The sequence below is a fragment of the Ailuropoda melanoleuca genome, chromosome 8 (genome assembly GCF_002007445.2).
Source record: "Ailuropoda melanoleuca isolate Jingjing chromosome 8, ASM200744v2, whole genome shotgun sequence".
NCBI classification, from domain to species: domain Eukaryota; kingdom Metazoa; phylum Chordata; class Mammalia; order Carnivora; family Ursidae; genus Ailuropoda; species Ailuropoda melanoleuca.
Window position 1 is genome coordinate 89,560,940 of NC_048225.1, and position 23,410 is coordinate 89,584,349.

Consider the following 23,410-nt stretch of genomic DNA (forward strand, 5'->3'; position numbering starts at 1 on the left):
AAAAAAAAAAAAAAAAAAAAAAAAAGAACTACAGGTCAATATCTCTGATGCACACAGACGCAAAAATCCTCAACAAAATATTGGCAAACTGAATCCAACAATACATTAAAAAAAAAATCATTCACCACAACCAAGTGGGATTTATTCCTAGGATGCAAGGGTGATGAATATGCACAAATCAATCACTGTGATACATCATATCAACAAGAGAAAGGATAAAAACCATATGATTATTTCAAGAGATGCAGGAAAAGCATTTGACAAAGTACAACATCCATTCATGATAAAAACCCTCAATAAAGAAGAAAGTCCCTAACTACCCAAAGCAATGTATTTTTAATGCAATCTCTATCAAAATACCAACAGCATTTTCAGAAAACTACAACAAATAATCCTAAAATTTGTTTGGAACCACAAAAAACCCCAAATAGCCAAAGCAATCTTGAAAAAGAATAAATAAACTAGAGGTATCACAATCCCAGATTTCAAGATATATTAGAGAGCTGTACTAATCAAAACAGCACGGTACTGGCACAAAAACAGACATATAAATCAATGGAACAGAATAGAAAACCCAGAAATAAACCCACAATTAGATGGTCAATTAATCTTCAACGAGGATACACAATGGGAAAAAGACAGTCTCTTCAAAAAATGGCGTTGGGGAAACTAGACAGCTACATGCAAAAGAATAAAACTGGACCACTCTCTTAAACCATACACAAAAATAAAAACTCGAAATGGATTAAGGACCTAAACATGAGATCTGAAACCATAAAAATCCTAGAAGAGAGCATAAGCAGTACTCAGCCATAGCAACATTTTACTAGGTAGGTTTCTGAGGCAAGAGAAACAAAAGCAAACATAAACTACTGGGACTACACCAAAATAAAAAGCTTCTGCAAAGCTAAGGAAAACAACCATCAAAACTAAAAGACAACTTAACTGAATGGGAGAAGATATATGCAAGCGACATATCCAAAAAAAAAAAAAAAGTTAGTACCCAAAATAAATAAAGAACTTATATAACTCAACACACACACAAAAACAAATAATCAATTAAAAAATGGGCAGAAGAGGAGGGGCATCCGGGTGGCTCAGTCGATTAAGCGTCTGCCTTCAGCTCAGATCACGATCCCAGGGTCTCAGCTGAGCAGGGAGCCTGCTTCTTCCTCTCTTCCCCACTCACGCTCTCTGTTGCTTTCTCTGCCTCTCTCTCTCAAATAAATAAACGCTGCGTGTGGAGATGGCTTAAGATTCTCTCTGTCTCCCTCTGCCCATCTCCCCTCTCTAAAAAAATAATAATAATAAAATTAAAATAAAAAAATGGGCAGAAGACATGAACCAGACATTTCTACAAAGACATCCAGATGGCCAACAGACACATGAAAAGATGCTCAACATCATTCACCATCAGGAAAATGAAAATCAAAACCACAATGAGAGATCACCTCACACCTGTCAGAATGGTGAAAATCAAAAATACAAGAAACAAGTGTTGGCATGGATGTGGAGAAAAAAGAACCCTCACTGTACTGTTGGTGGGAATGCAAACTGGTGCAGCCACTATGAAAACCGGTATGGAAGGTCCTCCAAAAATTAAAAACAGAGCTACCATATGATCCGTCCAGTAATTTCACTACTGGGTATTTACCCAAAGAATACAAAAACACTAATCTGAAAAGATATATGCACCCCTATGTTTATAGCAGCATTATTTACAATCACCAAAATATGTAAGCAGACCACGTGTCCACTGATAGATGAATGGATAAAGATGTGGGGGTGTGTGTGTGTGCACGCATGTGTGTGTGTGTGTGTGTGTGTGTGTGTGTGTGTGTGTGTGATGGAATATTAGTCAGCCATGAAAAATGAAATCTTGCTATTTACAACAACATGGATGGATCCAGAACATATAACGCTAAGTGAAATAAGTCAGAGAAAGACAAATACTATATGATTTCACTCGTGTGGAATTTAAGAAACAAAACAAACGAACAAAGAGTAAGAAAGAGACAAATCAAAAACAGACTCTTAACTATGGAGAACAAATGGATGGGTGAAATAGGTGAAGGAGATTAAGAGTACACTCATCATGGTGAACACTGAGTAATGTATAGAATTGTTGGATCACTATATTGTACACTTGATACTAATATAACACTGTATGTTAGCTATACTGGAATTAAAATTTTTTAAAAACTAATATATATGTTTAAAACTTCTAATATAGCAAATACCAACAGATATAACCCACGTTAACAAAAGTTCTTAAGTTTGTTTTTTTTTAAAAGATTTTATTTATTTATTTGACAGAGATAGAGACAGCCAGCGAGAGAGGGAACACAAGCAGGGGGAGTTGGAGAGGAAGAAGTAGGCTCAAAGCGGAGGAGCCTGATGTGGGGCTCGATCCCACAACACTGGGATCACGCCCTGAGCTGGAAGGCAGACGCCCAACCGCTGTGCCACCCAGGCGCCCCCATGTAACAACCACGGCTGCCTGAAAGAATGAGAAAAGACAACCCTGCAATAGTCACACTATCTCGTCTAAATATAAATTTAGTAAATTTACTAAATATAAATTTAGTAGGGACCAGGCTAGAAAAAAAGAATAAACATTCCAGTTCTAGGTCAGACCTACTGAACTGTTACAAGTAAATTCTCAGAATAACCAATACTCCGCATAATACACAAATACAAATGACCTGAGAATTTAGCCTCACCTCTCTTTACATTTAAAATACAAAAACCCCAACACTACTTTCACAAATACAAGGCTGATCTACTGTAATCTAAGAAATCCAGAAAGAAACTATGTAACATTTGGTACCAGTTTGGCCTTTGGAACATAAGTGGCAGGGTGAGGATCACAAAAAACATAATACCCCCACTGACAGGAGATGAGCTACACTTGACTACAGGTGTCCCTAGTCTTTTAACTTAAGGAAAAGTTAATGACAATGAACAAGACCAAGAACAATGGGGGGGAGTTCTAGAAATATGAGCCTATACTTTGCTTACCCACCATCTAGTTATCCTGAATGCTTACTCTTCCAAATTAATTTCAAGGAATATCTGTCTATAAAAGTGTCTCATGGTTCACAAGTCACGATTATTTTTCTCTTAAAATATAAAATTCATTTACATATAGATACATACATAATATGTATATTATATCCCTATGAAAAATGTATTTCTTATTGTGAATGTCCTAGTCAAAGGAGTTGGATAGGTTCCCAAGCCTTTTCAGTTCACAGAGCTCTCAGTGTCTCAGTAATTTTCTCATGGTGCCCCCAAGCACCAAAAAAATACCTACCTGTTCCATTTATTAGATCCATACAATCCAGTAAGTATTTGTGTCCTAACAACTTAGCAGCAGTTTGAAAAATACATATAAATGGAAAGAAATGTTTTATTACTATACAACCAATTACTTATTAATGGATGTGTGCACCAGCTACACATTACACAACTTCTCAAACCTTGAAATCACTTTGGACACTGCCACTTTCACTTATCATTTACACTGATTTTTGCACAGTACTTGCTTTTTATCACAGCAGCCCACCCAAACTCAGCTTCTTGAAGACATCCTGTCATCCAAAGGAATGTAGCACAACCTCACAGACACTACCTCAAACTAGTAGTTTGAACAGTGTCCTACAGATGTCAAGTATTACTGTGTCTCCCTAGAAAATTTTTAAATATCCCACAGTGCCTGTGTGAGTTCACTACAGTGCTCCAAGACACCTCATAGCACAGTCTGGGAATGCTGGGTTTAAGAAACACTGATCTAAGGACCCCTGGATGGCTCAGTTGGTTAAGCGGCTGCCTTCAGTTCAGGTCATGATCTCAGGGTCCTGGGATCAAGTACCACATCCGGCTCCTTGCTCAGCGGGGATCCTACTTCTCACTCAGCCTGCCATTCCTCCTACTTGTCTCTAGCTTGCTCACACTCTCTCTCGAGTAAATAAATAAATAAATAAAATCTTGGGGGGGGGGAAGGAAACACTGATATAGCCTATGTACTTACTTTGTAAATTAAGAAATGACACTTAAGGTCACAAAACTAGTAGAAAATAAATACACATAGAAGTTTAACCTTACATCAACAAAAGTTTTGAAAGAGAATCTCATTGTGATATCATGTGGATGAAATCTACAGATCTCTGAAAAACAACTAAATTCAAAAATACATTTATATGACTGTAAAATAGAAGAAATTGTTTCAATGTTTTTTAGAAAAAAATGTTTAAAAAGTATAAAAGTGGGACTTATAATAAAAAATACAAAAGTGTCTAAAGTAAAAAAAAAAAAAAAAAAAAAAAAAAGGAAAGTCATCCACTCCCCCAGGGATAACACTGCTAATAGTTTAACATCTACCCTTACAGACTCTTTCCTATGCACATACAAAATCATAATAAAATCAAAGTAAATTTCTTTGCCCATGTGTTTGTTTTTTCAAAACTGAATCATATTCCAGTGTTATGCAACTTATTTTTCTCATTCAATATGATATCATGAACATTCTTCCATGTCAGTACATAATAGTAATTGCAAACACTTATACATTTATTGGTGCTTACTATACTCACTTACGGCTTACAATAGCAACTCATTTAATTCTCACAACAGCCCTGTCAGGTGAGAACTATAATTACATCTACTTTATAGATGAGTTTAAGTAATTTGCTAATGGCTGCATCTAATAAATGATGCAGCTGGGATTTGAACCCAGAAAGTTAGCTGCATGGTCCCTGCACTCAATGATACACTCAGCTGCTTCTCATGAAGTAAATACAGCTATCCCTCAACCTGTTAACAAGTGTGTAGTACTTCACAGCATAAAAGTACTATAATTTCAACTATTCCCCAACCAATGGAACATTTAGAACATTTTTTATTTATAAATACTACTGGCATTTACTTATAATAACATTAAAATGAACATCCTTATACATTTGCTCTTGTGCTCTGTGTTAAAATTCCCGTAAGATAAACTCCTAAAAATGAAACGACTCTATCAAATATGTGCCCCTTTAATTTTGATAAGTAACACCAAATTTCCTTCCAGAATATTGTTCTAGTTGTACCAATTTATAGTCCCAAAGACAGAGGGGAGGGCTGAGGTTCATTTTTAAGTTAACAAATATTTTTGATTCACTGAGGGGTCTATTTTGAGTTTTCACTCTGATATAGAATGAACAGATTGCCCAGTTGGTCACAATCATAGTCTGATTTCATAATTATCTGACATTAAACAAGTGAAGACTTAGAGCTATACAGCGAATTCTTCATCCAGTTATGAGACCACTTTGGGTGAGATATTTTCCCTATATGATACTGTTCCCTTATGTGTAAAACGTGGGAATTGGACTAGCTGGCCTTCAAGATGTAAAACTCCCAATGCTGTAATTAAGAAGTGACTTAAAGTTATTAAGAGCCTATAATTACAGTACTAATTACGGCAGGGTCTTAAACCTTCTATTTTCTTTAAATCATAATAACTATTGCCAGAACACCTAAGCAAATCATTAAAATATCCTATAAAGTTTTCAGGATCCACCTGTGACTTATTCTCAGTGGCTTTTTAATCCCAGGCTGTCATTCCCTGCTAACTAGCAAACTTGAACATATCTCTGGAGTATATTCTTAATAAGAGTTGATGTGCGCCTAGGAAAATGAACCAGTGTTTTGTCTCCTAAATATTATACCAAGACCACTCTTTAGTCAATTTATTCAACTAATATTTATTGATTAGTTTACTATATGCTAGCCACTGGGCATACAATAGTTAACAGAGGATCTCTGCCATCATGGAACTTACAGACTAAATGAGAAAGGCAAATAACCAACCGAAATAATCACTAGTAAATGTAAAGTTATACCTGTGATAATAATAAACAAAAATCTATTAATGCAGGAAAAAAACCCCACTATTCAATCTTTTGATTGTGTTTTTTGGACTATTTGTGACACTAGAAATTGTATGACATGGGAAGAAAATGTCAATAAAGAAAATTATTTCACAACTTGTCCCATGCTGCAAAAAGAGCACTCACAAGTGTAGATGGCAACTTTTTTTTTTTTTGGCAAGTTAACTTTTTAAATCATCAGTTCTACAATAAAATCACCAAGATGTTACTTTTCAGTTAGGCTACCATGTGGCCCAAATATTGGTTTTTCATAACCAAGAGTATAAATGATTTGAATCCAAAGATGACAGAACTATGAGTATCCAAACAAAATGAGAGATGACAGGTCAACTACAATTTCTTAAAAACACTGTTCAAGCAAAAAGTACATACAGCCGTAAAGCCATCCATTATAATAATTCATGACTTGCTCATAATTAACAAAAATTATTGAAAGTACTGCTTTTAAAGAATGACAATCATCAGCATAAAGGAGTTAGTGACATATCAAAAGGAGCAAAAATAGAATTTTTTTTAGATTTTAAAAAAACCATGGTCCAGAAGTATCTATATTAATATTCAATTTAAAAATAAAATTAATCCTACAATGTTAACTAGACTTGTGGTGATCGCTTCAAAATACATACACAGAGCCAATACGTTGTACACCTAACACTAACACAATGTGTCAACTATACCACAATAAAAAAAAAAATTCTAGATCTGCAGAAATAAAAGCATCACTCATATAAATAAATGAACTTCCTTGTGTGTCAGTTTCCACAACTGCAAAACAAAAATATTTGCCAAATATACCTCACACAGCTCTAAAGACTAAATAAAATAACGTTATGTGGTGATACACCAAAAAATGATGTCAATTATTTTAAACAGCTGCTTTTTTGCTGCCACTATAACATAGCAATTTAACAAATAAAATTGGTTAGACAGGGAGTCCATCTCCTTTCTTCTGTCCATGATATGACAGAAGTGTTATAAAATGGGCAAAAGACTGGCAATCAAAAGCATTAGGAAAAAATTCACAACCCATAATTCATAATTGATTACCCCACAGGTTGGTTGTTTAAGAAGTAACACTCTTACATAATAATCTATCTCAGAGAATCAGAGAAATTATCTCACATATGTATGAAATTGTTTAGTTATTAGACCTCACCATCACCACAAACACAGGTCCTGCTACTATGAAAAAATAAGATTTATCCACACATACAATGTATTTTAGCTTGATGTTTATTTTCTGGTCAAAGCATCTTAAATTCAATGCATGATGCTTCAATGCTTCAGATTTACTTTATTGCACTGAATGGAGTTCGTCAATTTTGCACACCAAAACTAATTCATATTACCCATCCATGAGTTTAAAGCAACTTCCACCATCCGTCTACCAACCAATCCCCCAAAGTCACAATCTCATGTTATTAGCAGCACACTGCCTTGCTTAAAAACAGTATTTTAAACTGAAAAATGTTTAAAGTGGAGAGCAGCTTTCATTATTTTATCATTGCTTTTACAAACCGTTTCAAGCTGTTGCTGGGTTGGCCTAAGATAGCCTTTCCTTTAAAACCTTTAAATACAAGACAGGAGGAGGCATCGCTAACATGGCAACCTAACCATTAACGACTTTTCCAAATTCAAAACAAGGATCGCCATCGAAACAAAAAAATCAAAACAATCAGGTGGAGTGCACGGATACTGATTACTACTCCTGACAAACTGTCCTATATGAAGGGTCTTTTCCTTTATGAAAGATTTGCTACTACACTAAAACCACATTAAAATCTTATACCTATGTGCAACTTCCTATCTGAAAACTAAAAATCCAGTGAAATTCCAAACCGTATTTGTGACATTAGTTAAATATTATTTACCATGTTGGGCTACATTTAAAAAGGCGGGGGGAAACACTGACAATTTTAAAGCGTAAAGCTTTTTAAATTCCCCACTAAATCATTTGTGAATAAATCGGTAGACTGCATTCGGCAGCTGCTAGACTGGAGCAGAAGATCAAAGTTTTCCCTGTACTTGAGAATGTTTATCCTTCCCAAAAAGGAACAGAAACCAGTCATCCTTGCCACTGGAGCCAGTTGCCCGAAATTTCCTAAAATATGCCTCATCTGCAAGTGAAGGAGCACTTCTCGGGAGACCAAAGGCGAGAGGTATCGTACATCTTTCGCAGACGAGAGGAGGGGCGGGGAGCGGGGAGAGCACTGGCAGGTAAGGAAGGAAATCCGTCTTCTGCAGGCACCGGTGGGACCTGAAATCCAGGTCTCAGGATGGCCCTCCCCGCAAAGGCTCAGGACCCAGGGAGGTTCCCCGAGGGGGACGCCAGGCAGGGCCAGGGCTCCCAGCGCCCCGCCCCGCCTCTCTCGCCGCCACCGGGGACCCGGGACCGCGGACAGAGGCAGCAGAGGCTAAGCAAGCGTCCGCGGTACCAGCCACGTCCTCCCGCGGCTCACCTGAGAGTGTCGCCTCCGCCCTCGGCTCCCACGGTGCATCCCGCGGGGCCTGGCGGAGGGTGCAGTGATGCCGCCCCTACCGGCCCCAGGGCTGCCGGGCCTGGCCTCCCCGCTCCGGGGACACACCGGGTGCCCACCTCGCACGGGCTCCCGGGATCCGCCGGGCTGCAGAGAAGGAAGGAGAGGCGGAAAGGCTGCCTCCCCTCCCCCACAGCAAGCCTCCCCCTGAGCTGCGGCTCTCTGCAGTTCCCTCTGGCGCAGGTCCGGCCCCGCTCCCCCGCCCGGGAGTCACTTCGGCTGCGGCGGCCCAGTCGCCATTACAGCCCAACAACTGACACGGAGGAGGAGCGGCGCCGGCGGCAGTGGCAGTGGCGGCCGCGCGAGGCAGGGCGGGAGCAGTCCGGGCCCAGGCAAACCTCGCGAGAACTGTCCCGAGACGGTTCCACAGAAATATAACCTTCGGTTAGGGCCATGTTGAGTGTGGCTAAAAAAAAATGTGAGAGCGAGATAAGACGAAGAAAGGACGCTCGAGAGCGCCATGTTTAGTGTGGCGAGTGTATGCCTTGCAGGACTCGGGAGGAGCCAGAGTAGATCCGCAGCGGAGACTTCCCCGCCGCCCCCCGCCCCGGCCCTCCTTCTTCGGATGCTAATTGGGCCTTGTGGCTGCGCATTTCGTCCCTGGACAAAAAAAAAAAAAAAAAAAAAAAAAAAAACCAAAAGGTGGTGGGGGAGTTTGACGAGGGTGAACTCAGAAGTCGAAATTGCAGCTTCTCAGAGTTTACGATGTTTCACCAGTTGTCGTCCAAGTAAATCTTCTTTACCCCAGTCGGTTTCAGAGTAATTGCAGCTCTGCGGCTGCTGCAGTTATCCACTTCTGTCACCGTGGCGGTTTTATTCGCTAGAGTTACAATTGTGTTCAGCATGCAGTCTAATGGCTAAAGACTCCAGAGCAAGTAAAACGGAGTTTTCTCCCGTTAGGTATAGGCATCGATAGAACGGTACTTTGAGAGACTCTCTGTGATCAACATATCTTCTAATATCTTTATCCTCTTTCCCCAGTCGCCGCATGGTGAATTCTCTGTCATGTGTCAGGACTTAGCTTAAATGACATGTCTTCTGCAAATAATGCCACCTTCCGCTAGGTGCTCGCTTCACACTAGCTCCCTGCCCGTGACTTTCCTCCACCTTCTGAACACCGATAGCCCAGATCCAGAGGCTGTTTCTCATCTTTAAGTATCTTGAAGACCCTTTTGTCTCTCTGTACCCCAATAGGGCCTAGGTCAGTAACTAGGACATTTTAGGTGGTCGATAACTGCTTGTTGAGTAGATCTCATCAGAAGCAGGAGGCAGTAACTACTCCCTCTTTGTAGGGCCTTTAGCTGTGCCTGAATAGGATGTAAGTGGATGTACCAAAATCCTGCAGGTATGTAAAATGTGTACTGTGTCTCTAGGAAGCTGTGCTGGAGGAAAGAGCAGGAAATGTGGGTATCCCAATGGTGCCAGTGGTAGCAAGAAAAACAACTTAAGTAAAGAAAAGAGTTATTTAGTTGTTTTCCCCATCCATTCTATGTAAAGCAGTGGGATAGATGCTTTTCAGATGTTATTTCGCTGAATTTATTCAACCACCTTATTAAGTATTTTAAAACTTTGTTTTAGAAGAGGAAAGGGGTTGTGAAAAGCTAAGCAATTTGCCCAATATTATACCATCAGTAAAAGGTAAATGTAAGATTTGAGGCCTCCCTTATTCTAAAGCCTATTTATAATTCTTCACCCCAATGCTGCCTCCTGGGTAACAGAGAAAACACCAAAAGTTCCTGTCACTATGTAGAGAGCAATGCTATCCTCATATCAGCCAGCCTATGCACAGTTTCCACCTCTCATATCTTGTGCTGATCCCTTCCGCTCCTTCACCTCCCGAATACCTCAAACACAGCCACCTCTCTCCTTTTTGACATGCCATAACTTTTATTGTTTATATCCTTACACATTAGCTCTTGCAGCATTTAACTGTATTTGACTATAATGAATATTAAATTGCAATTTTTGACTGAGGCCCTAAGGGAAACTGATAGCAAGCAGCAAGTAAATTATGAGACAGGCATCCAAGTGGCAAATTTGCAAAGAAGTAATATGACACCAAGTATGCAATTCTTGACCGCTCTCTCAAGACCCTCCAACCTGGTCAGTGATATGAAAGCCTTGAGAGATTGTAGAGTCACACAATTTGAGAGGAAGATTTTTGGAGAATGGGCAGAGGGGTGCAGAGGAAGCTCCTTCTTTACCTCAAACTCATGAGAAGGGCTTTGAGGAGACAACATGTAAAGCTTGATGTGTGCACCAGAATCTGGAAGCCAGAGGAACCAGATGCTGGATTCAACCTGAAAAAGGTACAGGGACCTCAGCAGCCAAGTAGAGAATGGTATCCACCATGTTAAGTGTTCCTGCTCCAAAAGAGGTGTCAGAGATAACTGAACCTGAAGTCAGAACCCATGTAATAGTACCCCACTATTTGAGTTAAGAAAAGGTGGCGAGAGATGTCATATTTGCTTGTACGTGTATAAGCCATCTCTACATGGATGCAGAACACACTGCTAACACTGGCTGTCTGTGTGGAAGGAAACTGATGACGGGACTGAGAGGGAGATTTATCAGTTGTACTCGTCTAGACCTTACGAATTTTGAACCATGTGAAAATACTAACCATTTAAAAATAACTATTTTAAAATAAAGATTAGGTATTTTCCTTAAAAAAAAAAAAAAAGAAGCTAATATTGAAGGAATCCTCCTAGAAGGGTAGCCTGCCAGGGTGAGTGGAACCCAGACGAAGAAGAGTATTTGGCTGGGGGCAGAAGATGAGGGGACATTGGGAGTCCCCAGCTGAAGGAGGGGCAGTCACAGGAGCACCAATAACATTCCACAGGCAAGAAGGGAATGGTCAAAAATGGGGAAAGGGAGAGAGGGAGGAGGAGATTTAAAAAGCCATAAGGAGGGGGCGCCTGGGTGGCACAGCAGTTAAGCGTCTGCCTTAGGATCAGGGCGTGATCCCGGCGTTATGGAATCGAGCCCCACATCAGGCTCCTCTGCTGTGAGCCTGCTTCTTCCTCTCCTACTCCCCCTGCTTGTGTTCCCTCTCTCGCTGGCTGTCTCTATCTCTGTCAGATAAATAAATAAAATCTTTAAAAGAAAAAAGCCATAAGGAAACTGGTACGGCCACTGTGGAAAAGAGTAAAAAAGTGAAAAATAGAATTATCATATCATCTAGTAATTCTACTTCTGGGTATTTACTGCAAGAATACAAGAAAACTAATTTGAAAAGACATATGCACCCCTATGTTTATTGCAGAATTACGTACAGTAGCCAAAATATGGAAGCAGCCCGAGTGTCCACTGATAGATGCGTGGGTAAGAAGATGTGGTGTACATACAGTGCAGTATTACTCAGCCATAAAAGAGAATGAAATTGTGCCATTTGCATCAACATGGATGGATCTAGAGAGTTTAATTCTAATTGAAATAAGTCAGAGAAAGACAAATACCATATGATTTCACTCATATGTGGAATTTAAGAAACAAAACAAACGAGCAAAGAGGGAAAAAAAAGAGACAAACCAAAAAAACCCTTAACTCAAGAGAACAAACAAATGGTAACCAGAAGGGTGGGGGGGGGGCATGGGCAGTAGGTGAAAGGGATTAAGAGCACACTTATCATGATGAGCACCGGGTAATGTATAGAATTGTTGAATCACTGTATTGTACACCTGAAATTACTATAACACTGTATCTTAACTATATTGGGTTTAAAAGAAAATAAAAATAAATAAATATATCACCACCCAAAAAATAATGATAAAAATAATAATTAAAAAGCAGTAAGGCGACATGGTCCACCTTTGGAACATTGAATAAAAAAAAAAAATGCAGAAAATAATTGCAGATCAGTACCAACCGTTCAGGAAAGTTCAGTGATTAAAAAACCAAACTGGAGCACCTGGCTGGTTTGGTCAGTGGAGCACACAACCCTTGATCTCAGGGCTGTAAGTTCAAGCCCCATGTTAGGGTAGAGAATACTTAAAAATAAAATCTTCAAAAAAAAAAAATAAAAACAAACCTAAAAACCAATTTTTAAAAATGGCAGCCATTTGCCACAACATGGATAAAACTTGAGGACATTATGCTAAGTGAAGTAAATCGGACAGAGAAAGACAAACACTGTGTGATCAAAATATACACATATATCAAATCATTATACTGTACACCTAAAACTAATACAATGTTTATGTCAATTATATCGCCATAAACAATAATTTTAAAAAATTTTAAATGGTAAGATGTTCTAATCACTAGCAATCAGGGAGAGACAAAATAAAACCATAATGAGAAACCATCTCACTCCCACTGGATTGGCAAAAATTCAAAGGTCTGATAATACCACGTGTTGGCAATGACATGAAGCAATGGGAATTTTTATGCACTTCTGATAGCTGTATAAATTGATGTAATGATTTGGGAGAAGAGTTTGGAAATATGCAGTGAAGTTAAAGATGTGCCTATGACCCCATGATTTCACTGAAAGTGGTCCATATTCTCAAACTCATTTTCCCTGGACCACAATAAGAAGAAGATCTTGTTCAAGTATATACATCAAACGCATCACTAAGCATGCTTCAGGTGAGTTGACGCTTTTTTTGAGGTAAGATTTTCTTGACAAAGGAGATGATATACTGATTTATATTCTGACCCAAGCTCCTTATCCCATCTCAGATTTGTATTAAATAGCTAACTAACATAAAAAACCCAGGTGCACAGGAGATGAATACCAGAATTTTTACAGAAGCATTGTTTACAATAGAAAAAATAGAAAATAATATATGTCCATCAGTAGGAGAATGGGTAAGCAAGCAGAGGAAAATTAAACAGTGAAACACTAAATAGCAAGGAAAATAAGTTAAAGAATAAATCTCACAAATATAGTTTTAAAAAAGTGAATTGCAGGGGCGCCTGGGTACCTCAGCCGGTTAAGCACCTGCCTTTGGTTCCGGTCATGATCCGGAGTCCCCACAGGTTTAATCATCCTTACAGCCCGAAATGAAAACATGGCAAAAATTTGCCTGTGGTAAGAACACACTGGACCATCTCAGCAGAGTCTGCTTGTTATTGGACAAACCTGTAGGTATAAGTCGATGCTTTAACAACCTTATGTTTCTCATGCTTGATGCCATGCAGTCAGTCCTGAGACCATGATGCAGTTCGCAGAAATGCCCTGATATTTTGAGATTCTGTGAGAGAGCACATGACGAAGCCTACTGCTGCCAGAAATACATAATGTGGAATGTACCTGAAAGTTCTTTGAGGATTCAGTCATTCCCAGTCACAGACAAAATACACCAGGAGGATAGCAAGCAGCGTTTGTCTGCCTCACTGAAAAAGAGGAACTTGGGATTTGAGCTCATCTGTGGCTCAGAATCTTGTTCTTCTTCAGTGTAAAAAGCTACCTGACCCTTGCAAAATGCCATATCTTGGAAGAAAAGAAATTCCAACAAAACAAGGTCTAGTAAAACTAAAACAGAGCCCTTTACTTCACTTACTTTACTTACAGCCTCCTGAGTAAATATTAAAACAGATTGATTCTGCTTTACTGCTAGGTAAAAGGTTTATCCTTATTTGGAAAAGTCAAGACATCACTCTTAAGAAAGAGATCAGAGAGATTTTCAATGAATTTAGCAGCAAACAAGCTAAGGAAGTACAAACTTATATTTAGATGGTCTGGGAATTTATTTTCTAACATTAAAAAAGATCTTAAAACTCCATTCCAGGGGTGACTGAGTGGCTCAGTTGTTAAAGTGTCCAACTCTTGATTTTGGCTCAGGTTATGATCTCAGAGTTGTGAGACCTAGCCTCACTTCAGGCTCTGTGCTGAGTGTGGAGCCTGCTTAAGATGATCTCTCCCCACAAAGAAGTTAGAAAAAAAAAAGATTCTCCCTCCCTCTGCCTCTCTTTCCCATTCCTGCATGCACCCAGTCTCTCTCTGTCTCAAAAAAGAAAAAGAAAAAAAAAAACCAAACAAACCACTCAAAATAATCTATAAATACAATTAATATTGATTTTGCACAAACCAGTTGTTGAGAATGAAATCCTTATGATAGAACACCTCAGGGTTTGTAAGGCCTTGAAACTCTCATATTGAGTAGCAGGGCATTGTTGATCCAACCTAGATCTGATTCTAAACCCTCTACTCACACTGACTTGCCCTGTGACTCTAGAACAAGGAATTTAACCTGGATGGACCTAATGTTAGTAGGGATTCTGATTTTAGGGTATGTATCTTTTTCTTAAGGCATAGGATATGGCTTAAAGATGTAATGGGACTGTAGGACAAACAGTTAAATCATAGGTAGGATCCACACTTTTCTCCCAAACTGTTTTTGAGTTATTCATTCATACTGGTTGGTAAAGGTAGCTAGAATTTAGGAAGTACATCCTGTATTGTATAATGTGAAAAGGATAAACATGTCTTTCACAAAGGGCATGCCCCTTCTTCATGATCACAAATAAAACAAACCTGTTTAGAAAACCCAGACTGGGGCGCCTGGGTGGCAGAGTTGGTTAAGCATCCCAAACTTGATTTCAGCTCAGGTCGTGATCTCTGAGTCCTGAGATCGAGCCTGCATTGGGTTCTGCACTCATTGTGGAGTCTGCTTGGGATTTTCCCTCTGCCCCTCCCCCTGCTCGTCCCCTCTCTCTCTTGAATATTAAAAACCAAACCAAACCAAACAAAACCAAGACTCTTAGCTATAGAGAACAAACTGGTGGTTACCAGAGGGGAGGTGGGCAGGGGATGGGTGAAATAGGTGAAGGGATGTGATGTGAGCATTGAATAACTATATTGTACACCAACTATATATTGTTCAATAGCTATATTGTACACCTGAAACTAATTTAACACTGTGTTAATATACTGGAATTTAAAAAATAAAAAAAATAATGTAAATAAATAAAACCTGTTTAATGGAGTACTGTGCATTTAGTTCTAACAGTTAGTGAAAAACTCATAGGGCAGATAGATGGAGGAATTCATTCTACCAATGAAGTAGACTAGGAGAACTAGGTAAACATTTAAGAAAGAACAAAGTCCATTCCTTAAATATCTGGTTGTTCAGTTCAAAGTAGCTTTTCGGGGATTGAATTATCTGGAAAATTGCTTCAAATCCACACTTCACTTTTGATGGCTAATCCCTCCCTTACAATGAGTACTGAAGTGCTATTGGAATAGAGCCAAGCCATGGGTTAGTGAGTGTCTTCCTTTTTCTATTTCTGATAAGGTCAAAAGCAAACTAGGATTTAGAACAAATCTGAGGCTGATTTTTTTTTAAATATAGAGGCTTAAAATCATAGATTAATTTGTTGTAGTAATCGTGAGACGTTGGAACCAATGGGTATATCTCAAAAAACATTTTTAATAAAAGCGTTGTTGAGTGTCAAAAAGCCACTTGCTTCAACAAAGTCTGCAGTCTAACTTTTATGTAAATAAAAATCAAAATAATTCTAGACATTTTCTCTAGGTATATATATATTTATATATTTATATTCAAGTATATAACTACATAAAAATAATAGACTCTGGTATTGGGGAGTGGGTCTGGATTATATGAGGCTGACTTTTGGTCATCTTATTACTATGATTTGCTTTCATCTTCTTAGGATTCCACAACAAGATTTGTGAATGAGACAACCAGTATGCCTAAATCTAAGTCCCAAGTCTTTCCCATTTTCCCCAAATTAAGTTTTATACTTGTTAAGAACAAGAGCACTTCTGAAATGGGTGATTTTGAAATTTTTTAAGCTTTAAAAATTCTGTTTTCCTAATTTACCTCAATACACCTTCAGATATTAGTCTCTTTTAATGTTGAGTGCCTTCTTTTTAGTATTTTCCCTGTTGGCATTTCTTTTAAATAGCTTAACTAACAAGCATGGTAATCCCTTTACTGTACAAAGGCAATCCCTTTTTCTCAGAACAATCTTAAAGAGAAGAGTGTCTCTTTTTAGAGCATCTCTCTGTTTCAATGCTGTTTTATGGACAAATAATACAAATGAAATAAGCGGTGGAACATCATAGACCAAGACAGCTGCCATTAAAAAAGAAATGCTGAAGAATATGTCAGAATAAGGTTACATGTAACCAAGCCAGGTTATATTTTGCAAGGGGTGAACCACCCTATTTACAGGCTGTGGAAAGTTTTAAACTCTTGACAGGAGATTTTCTGCGGCCCTTCCAAAAATAGAAAAAGGCAGCTGGGTGCCCAGTGTGGAAGAAGACCCACAGGTTTTAATGGGGCTTATTGGCCACTAAAAAACACTCCTGGAATCCCAGGATTGGGTGCTCCCCACCTGTTGAAACAAGAAATGAGAACGTGTGAGCATTTGGTTACAAATCCTACTGCCTGAACAAAATGTTATAAGGGGGCAAAAGCAGCTGGAGCTGTCTGACAGAAAAACTGACAGGCAGGAATAAATGATGAAGAGAGAGCTGGTTTTGGAAATACAAGTGATTGCATCGGTTAAGCATGAATGGAAAAAGTTGTGCAAACATACATACTGTTCTAACACATGCTGATAATTATTTTACATATATAAGTGGTTATAACTAATACATATGCATTTTACACAACTAATTTTATATAACATATACAACCTTTAGTAACCTCAGCTATTCACACACACTGTCTTGCTTAATGCTCACCAAAACCTGTGGAGTATCACCACAATCCCTCTCTCAGATGACGAAGCTGAAGCCTGGAGCCATGATGTGGCTTGCTTTTGGCCACGGGCTGAAGAGTGGAAGAGCTACACGTGGAACCTCCATCTTCTGAGTCCAGAAGGCGTGCCTGCTCCGCTACACAGTGTGGCTGCTCAAAGCAGTTGGAGTCTCTTTAGAAAGAACCCTGGAAGGGACACCTGGGTGGCTCAGTTGGTTGAGCGGCTGCCCTTGGCTCAGGTCATGATCCCGGGGTCCTGGGTTTGGCTCTTACTCAACGAGGAAGCCTTTTTCTCCTTCTGCCTGTGGCTCCCTGCTTGTGTTCTCGTGCTCTCTCTCTGAAAAAAAAAAAAAAAAAAAGAAAGAAAGAAGAAAGAAAGAAAGAAAGAGAAAAGAGAAAAAAGAAAAAAGAAAAAAGAAAGAAAAGAAAAAAATCTTTAAAAAAATTTAAAAAAGAACACTGGGCTATGGATTTCTGCATGTTGGTAGAAACAAGAAGATAGGAGTGACTAAGGGAGAAATAGCTGGGTTTGCTAGGTTCGTGATTCCTCTCTTTGCCCAACTCTCTGGTAACCTTTTAAGCATACCACACAAGTGAAAAAAGAAAGCATGTGTATATGTAATATGTATATCTGTGGATGTTTATATGCAGCTCTCCCCTAAATTAACCTGATCTCCCATCAGTAACCTCAATCCTGAGCTCAGGCCAAAATGAAGGTGAAATTTATGAATTCTCCATTTTGAAATGTAGTTAGAGTTCACATGCAGTTAATATTATCAAACTTTATTTTTGTCCGGTGATTATTAGTTTACTTCTAGCACAAGTATTTGATACTAGTATATATAAATACAAGTTTGTATTTGTGATTTTTTAAAAAGATTTATTTATTTATTTATTTTAGAGAGAGAGAGAGAGAGCACAAGTGGGAGGGGCAGGGGGAGAGGGAGAGGGGAGAGAATCTCTTGCTGACTCCATGCTCAGCATGGAGCCCAACATGGACCTCAATCTCACAACGCTGATATCATCACTTTGAGCTAAAACTAAGAGTCAGTCGCTTAACCAATGGAACCACCCAGGCACTCCTGTTTTTGTGATTTTTGTCAGAAGTAGTAATACCAACTCTGCACTGAAAAGTTTGTGCTCATGAAGCAGACTATAAAAGACTTAAAAGATTTTGGAGATTAGGGCTAAAGTCAAAGTAACATTCTTGAAAGGATAACAAACAAGAACCACCCTCTCCCCTCATAACTTGTTCCCACAGAAATTATAGAATTTTCAGGGACAGTTCAGAGTTGAGTGGGAGTAGAAAGTATAGAATAATCCCTAAACCTTTCCTGTTCATGCCCGCTTTACCAAAAATGATGTATGACATGCACCCACAGAATAACCATTAGGACACTGGATACTCTCTGACATAATTTCGTATGGTTCTGTATTAGATACTTAACATATTTCTACTAAATAACCGAAACCTAATGTGGATACTTTTTTGAATCTGGGATAATTTTTTTTTTTAAAGATTTTTATTTATTTATTTATTTATTCAACAGAGATAGAGACAGCCAGCGAGAGAGGGAACACACGCAGGGGGAGTGGGAGAGGAAGAAGCAGGCTCATAGCAGAGGAGCCTGGTGTGGGGCTCGATCCCATAACACCGGGATCACGCCCTGAGCCGAAGGCAGACGCTTAACCGCTGTGCCACCCAGGCGCCCCTGGGATAATTTATTTTTGAATCACTTTTTAAATTTCTCCCATGAAAAGCAACCATGACTTCCAGCAAAAGCATTTTCATGTAATTGTTTACAGAAGATAATATCGGTTTTAAAAGTACATTTAATACAAATTTACACCAATAAATGTCTTTTGGATCTGGAAAGCTGACCTAGTGATATGAATAGAAAAGTAGATTAGATTCCTGAAATAAATTTCTGGTTCCATCACTGACTCACTGTACATGCTTAAGTAAGTTACTTAATCTCTTGGTATCTTAGTTTCTCCACCTATAAAATGGGGGTGATAATGTTTGCTATTAGATAATGTCAGCAAAGTACTTGGAGAACCTCAGATGAAAGGCGCCACAAGTATTTTGCTATCTTAAGCATGACCTCATAGTGTCTGAAAAATGGACTTTACCAGGCTTGCTGATTATCCCAGCCCCTTAATTCCAAACTCTTCCTGTTCAGCTGCTTTCTGGCTTTACACATTTCTGTTCATATTCTTTACGTATTTTGACTTCATTGTGCTGTTTGTATTGTTTCGAGGAGAGTTGATGCTTTGAGGAAAACATGATTTGGTTTTTTTGCTTCTTTGAACTCATGCTTGTGTTTAAGATTTGAAACAAACATAGAACACTTAAACAACTTTCTAATTATGGGAGACAACCATAGCTATGTGAATTATATTGGCCTTATCCATCCACCCCACTTTGTTATTTATATTTTATTTAATATTAAAAGGTAATTTTTAGGATGCACACATATATTTATATTCCTCCCTGAACACTTTATGAAAGATTTAAGGCAGATGTTGAGACTGCTGTAAATTTTGATGTTTGTGCCACTTTCCTAGAGGAATGAGATAACATGATACAAAGGCAAAAGATTAGTTGCTTAGAACTAAATCTGAGCTCAACCTATAGTCCGATCATCTAATATGCATTGATCTCCTTGGGAAAAATGGCAAAGGTCAAAAAGTTACTTCAAGAATAACCACATGACTCAAAAAGCAGACCTGCTGATTCAGTAACGATAGTACTTAGAGGTGAAGTCAGAGATAGAAAGTTGGCTACAATTCCTGAACAGAAAAACATTTTATCCCTTCTGTGTCTATCAACCTGCATATCCAAGGCTAATACAAATATTTCAGAGGAGCAAACCTCTGGTCTTTGGAACCTACCATCTAATGATAGGAAATCTAATTCTTTGGGACGCTTTCCAAAGAGAAAGATTTCACTGGAATCTGCCCACAAAGATGTTCTGTCTCAAACAGCAAGTATTGCACTATATAACCACAGTTTGAATCATCTGTTGAACAATGGACAGATCATGGACTGCCAGAGATAAGACTCTTTCAGAGAAGACATTGAACAAAATACTTTGGGCTTTACAATATTTTCAGGTATTAGAACCTTTGCCAATTTTATAAAATTGGCATTGGCAGAGATTTTAAATATCTAGTTCAACGTATATTCAAGTTAGGAAATCAGAACCGGGGCGCCTGGGTGGCACAGCGGTTGAGCGTCTGCCTTCGGCTCGGGGCGTGATCCCGGCGTTGTGGGGTCGAGCCCCACATCAGGCTCCTCCGCTATGAGCCTGCTTCTTCCTCTCCCACTCCCCCTGCTTGTGTTCCCTCTCTCACTGGCTGTCTCTATCTCTGTCAAATAAATAAATAAAATCTTTAAAAAAAAAAAAAAAAAGGAAATCAGAACCACAGTCTGCCTTTGTTCTTAGAAAGGTGTTCTTCCTAACAGAGCTTCAAACCTTTTTGCCAGATTTTATCTCTATAGAGGGGTGTACATTTCATCAGGTAATGAAGTGATTCTGTAAGTCAGGCACTATGTTTCCCTAAATTATAACCATTATATGTTTATGGTTATAAGATACGGTTTAACATTTCACTTAAAAAGTAGATATTATGGGGGTGCCTGGCTGGCTCAATCAGCAGAGCATGTGACTCTTGATCTCAGGGTTGCAGTTTTGAGCCCCGTGTTGGGTGTAAGAGATCACTTAAAAATAATTTTTTTTTAAAAAGTATATATTATGATGGGATAGAATGTAGTATGGTGGTTAAGAAGGTAGGTTCTGGAGTCAGATGGTCTGAGCTCAAGTTCTACCTCCAAAGTATAATTTCATGTCTTTGTTTTCCCGTGTATAATAGGGAGATAGTGATAGTGTGTACTTCAAAAGTCTATGAAAATTGAATGAGATACCATATGTATGGTGCCAGTCATGGTGCTTGGCACAAGTTAAGTGCTCAAAAAAACATTAGCTATCATTCCAAGTTTAGAGTGTGGCACGGGTTAGGATCTTTGAGAAGCAGACTCAGGCAAAATTTAGTGTGCTGGATGTTTACTAGGGAATGCCCTTGGGATGAACACCTATGGAGAGGAGGCAAAGGAAGCAGGATGGGGGTGAGGGGGGAGTCACACTATAATACAGGTCCTATAGCCTCAGCTAACTACATGGGAAAACTCTGGAGTGAAAATGGTCCATCCAAATTGCATTGTGTTGGGCTGAGAAGCTGGAGCCTTTATATTCCCTTTATCAGTCGTTGAATGTGTACCACTCTCCCCCTAACCTGGCATGACCTTGGGCAAAATGACTCTCTGCTGCTGAAGTAATCCATAAAGTGGTTGATAGTGAAGGCTGTTCACTGATTGCATGCTCAGCATTTGGTTCTTTCTTTACGGAGATCTAGGTGGTACATCTTTGCATTCAACACAGGGTAGTCTGTGCTTCACTTGGAAAAGAATCTCAACCAATTACAATCGCTTGAATAGAATGAGGTCTTTAAGGATAAAAGTGGGATAGTGAAGCTGAATAAGCCATGAGAGATCGGAGAAAGAGGTCTCTATGTGTGACAGAAAGCTTTCTCATTCTTTATAATTCCCCAGACTTTTAGAGAGGGTGGACTCTGGTTAATTAGAAGACCTTTAATGAACTGCGATGGGTTGTGGTTTGTAATGGAGATGTAAGCTAGGAAAAAGCCCAAGTACTCAGCGTGAGGGTCGCTTAGGAGGGTGGAAATAGAAGCCAGCCAGTTGATGTCACAAAGAAGAGAGGAGAATTAATAGTAAGAATTTAAGTGAACAGAAATGGCTAATGGACCCTTTGGTGTCCTTGGCACTTTCTAAGAGCTCTGCACAGATCAACTGACTTAATCCTCACGACACTATAAGATAGTATTTATATTATTTTCCCCATTTTAGAGAAGAGAAAACTGAGTCGGAGAGAAGTTAAGTAATTTGCCAATGTCATTGAGCGAGTAAGGTGTGGAGTTGGGAATTGGACTCAGGCAGTCAGACTCCAGATTGTAGGGGGTGTGCTCTTAGCTAAACTTTCCCCTCTGTTTCTGTGCAATTACCAATGTTCCTGATGAATTCCTCTTTCTCAGCAATTCAAAGAGGTGCCATTTTGTATCAAGACTGAGAGAGGGCACAGAGGCTGTGTGGTATGTAGGGACAGCTAACACCTAGGTTACATATAGGTATTTCAAAAGGATCAACTGTGAGTCCACACTGCAGGCCTTTAGTTCCAGAAGCATGATGCAACTATGAGTCAACAGGTAGGACTGCATGATGACTGTCTCACCCTACTCAAAATTCTTCAGACTCTTAGTGTGTGACATTGAATTCCACAAAGCTGGGCAAGGAGGAAAGAAAGACAGGGGTTTAAAGGAGAGCCACATATTGCATGGAGCACTGGGTGTTATACACAAACAATGAATCGTGGAACACTAGCTCAAAAACCAATGATGTACTGTATGGTGACTAACATAATAAAAATAAATAAATAAAGGAGAGCCACAGATAAGAACCCACAAAATGGAAAACTACTCCAACCTGTATAGAGCCTGAATAGATTGGGGGGAAATACCATATTTGTGGGTTCTAGAGACTGTATACATAGTGGTTGACAATAGATGCTTTAAAGCCAGACTGCCTAAATGCAAGACTGCCTAAATTCCAATTTCTGTCTCACCACTTTTTCCTTGGGGGTTCTTGAGTGTCACTTTACCTTTCTGTGCTTCAGGTTCCTGTCTATTAAATTGGGATAACAGTACTGCCTCACAGAGCTATCATGAGACTTGAACCCGTTAATACCTGTGAAGCACTTGAAATGGTGTTTGGAGCTTTAATAAACACTTAGTAAGTAGCTGACAAAAAATAGGAAAGGGTGATAGACAACTTAATACATATTCAAATATGAAAACCTTTGTGTAGATCTTTTCCATGTAAATGGTAGATGAAATGAGAAAGCCACTTAAACTATGAGAGATTGAGATTTTTAAAAATTGACTATGAAGAATAACTACTGAGTGAATGTTCTCTGTAAAGGGCTGCATAGCATGGAGAAGATTCTCAAGTTCAGCCTAAGAATGGTACTCTCTAAAATTGCAGGGGGGGGACTTAAAAAATCAAATTTGAATCAGATACATAGTCTCCTACCACCGCACTTGCCCAAGACACAGTCTGAAAACTAAAGAAAGCTCAGAGTTCTTTTGAGGGACTTATAACACATTGATAATAGCCATTATATATTAT

At 39.0% G+C, this 23,410-nt stretch overlaps 1 protein-coding gene across 4 annotated transcripts in view; it reads right to left on the reverse strand.

Annotated features, from left to right (window-relative positions):
- The window catches only part of CEP350 (centrosomal protein 350), a 150,115-nt gene extending 141,343 nt beyond the window's left edge, over positions 1-8,772 (reverse strand). For 3 of the 4 annotated variants that reach the window (XM_034666851.1, XM_019801309.2, XM_002920797.4), the window contains exon 1: positions 8,396-8,771. The gene's annotated coding sequence lies outside the window, so the exon portion shown is untranslated. Of the gene's footprint in view, positions 1-8,395 lie in introns of all 4 variants that reach the window. The other variant, XM_019801310.2, reaches the window with a different exon arrangement.
- Positions 8,773-23,410: the final 14,638 nt, after the last annotated feature.